The following is a 2,500-nucleotide window of genomic DNA, read 5'->3' as shown; positions in this document are numbered from 1 at the left end:
TTTTGTGAAAACTTCCACAAAATGAGGTTCTAGTATGTTAGAGGGCATCCCAGGAGGGCTCCAAAAGTGTGGGTAAAATATATATCCCACAGGGGGAAAATTGAAAAAAAGTTGAAAAAAAAAATTTTTGGGGACTTAGAAAATTTTTCAACTTTTGTCAGACTTCCAGACAGGGGAGCGTGTCAGTGCGCGCATCCGATTTCAGTTCCAGAGCGATTCGCGCGATGAGTCCTTGATACTTAGTCGTTTTTGCAAAATTTCTGACTTTTTGGAAAATTTCACAATTTTGTGAAAACTTCCACAAAATGAGGTTCTAGTATGTTAGAGGGCATCCCAGGAGGGCTCCAAAAGTGTGGGTAAAATATATATCCCACAGGGGGAAAATTGAAAAAAAGTTGAAAAAAAAAATTTTTGGGGACTTAGAAAATTTTCACACATGTGTCAGACTTCCAGACAGGGGAGCGTGTCAGTGCGCGCATCCGATTTCAGTTCCAGAGCGATTCGCGCGATGAGTCCTTGATACTTAGTCGTTTTTGGCAAAATTTCTGACTTTTTGAAAATTTCACAATTTTGTGAAAACTTCCACAAAATGAGGTTCTAGTATGTTAGAGGGCATCCCAGGAGGGCTCCAAAAGTGTGGGTAAAATATATATCCCACAGGGGGAAAATTGAAAAAAAGTTGAAAAAAAAAAATTTTTGGGGACTTAGAAAATTTTTCAACTTTTGTCAGACTTCCAGACAGGGGAGCGTGTCAGTGCGCGCATCCGATTTCAGTTCCAGAGCGATTCGCGCGATGAGTCCTTGATACTTAGTCGTTTTTGGCAAAATTTCTGACTTTTTGAAAATTTCACAATTTTGTGAAAACTTCCACAAAATGAGGTTCTAGTATGTTAGAGGGCATCCCAGGAGGGCTCCAAAAGTGTGGGTAAAATATATATCCCACAGGGGGAAAATTGAAAAAAAGTTGAAAAAAAAAATTTTTGGGGACTTAGAAAATTTTCACACATGTGTCAGACTTCCAGAGAGGGGAGCATGTCAGTGCGCGCATCCGATTTCAGTTCCAGAGCGATTCGCGCGATGAGTCCTTGATACTTAGTCGTTTTTGCAAAATTTCTGACTTTTTGGAAAATTTCACAATTTTGTGAAAACTTCCACAAAATGAGGTTCTAGTATGTTAGAGGGCATCCCAGGAGGGCTCCAAAAGTGTGGGTAAAATATATATCCCACAGGGGGAAAATTGAAAAAAAGTTGAAAAAAAAAATTTTTGGGGACTTAGAAAATTTTTCAACTTTTGTCAGACTTCCAGACAGGGGAGCGTGTCAGTGCGCGCATCCGATTTCAGTTCCAGAGCGATTCGCGCGATGAGTCCTTGATACTTAGTCGTTTTTGGCAAAATTTCTGACTTTTTGAAAATTTCACAATTTTGTGAAAACTTCCACAAAATGAGGTTCTAGTATGTTAGAGGGCATCCCAGGAGGGCTCCAAAAGTGTGGGTAAAATATATATCCCACAGGGGGAAAATTGAAAAAAAGTTGAAAAAAAAAATTTTTGGGGACTTAGAAAATTTTTCAACTTGTGTCAGACTTCCAGAGAGGGGAGCATGTCAGTGCGCGCATCCGATTTCAGTTCCAGAGCGATTCGCGCGATGAGTCCTTGATACTTAGTCGTTTTCAGAAGTCACAATTTTGACTTCCAGGACCCGCAAAACGTTTGTAAATTGAGCCCGCTCCCCAGTTCCAAGCGTTTTGAGGTGTCCCCGGTTGCAGTAATGCAGCCTGCCCACTAGATGTCGCAAAAGAGACAAAAAGTGAAAAAGAACCAGAATGAGGAAATTCCAGGGAGCCGAATCCGCCTGACAGTTCCAGGCGATCGGGCACTTTTTTGCATGCGTCCCTAAAGTGGGTATAGGGTGACACTCCATGCAAAGACCCAGTTTTGCACACCACCGGCAGAATATATGAGAGAGAGGTACCTCTCAGCCCCGACACATTTCGACTCATTTAAGCTGGTTTTCACCTCCGTAGGCCTGGGTATGCGTTTTGGCTATGAGTCCCTGTTCGGCTGGAGGTCTGCACCTTGGCTGAACCCAGGCTTCCGCAGCTGCGTGGGGGGACTTTTGCCGGTCGCCTATCCCAAGTCAGAGAGGTGTTCCTGGGTTGAAGTGAGCCTGGCCAGACCCCCCCGCGGGCCCTGGTTCTCCACATGGGGGCGCCGTCAAGGCTAAAATCTGGATTTTTAGGCCGAGGAGAGGCTCCATGAGGGCGGATGCTTTTGTGGCTTCGACCCCAGTGCTGTTCCACATCCAGTACCCCCCCGCAAGGGCGCCTGTACCCGAGTCGCGCTTCCAGGACTCGTGGGCACGTATCTCCCGACGACAGGGGTTTGCAGCCTCCGTACTTGGGCAAGTCCCTACATGCACCCCTGCTCTTCCTCCGATCGATCTGGCGCAGCGCTCCCGGGTGGGGAGGTGGCGCCGCTCGCTCGGCCCGGGCTTTGGAGC

Source organism: Phyllobates terribilis, unplaced genomic scaffold (assembly GCF_046119375.1).
Source record: "Phyllobates terribilis strain yellow unplaced genomic scaffold, ASM4611937v1 Scaffold_2593__1_contigs__length_120470, whole genome shotgun sequence".
Classification (NCBI taxonomy): Eukaryota; Metazoa; Chordata; class Amphibia; order Anura; family Dendrobatidae; genus Phyllobates; species Phyllobates terribilis.
The sequence above is the reverse complement of the archived record's forward strand: the minus strand, read 5'-3'. Positions refer to the sequence as shown.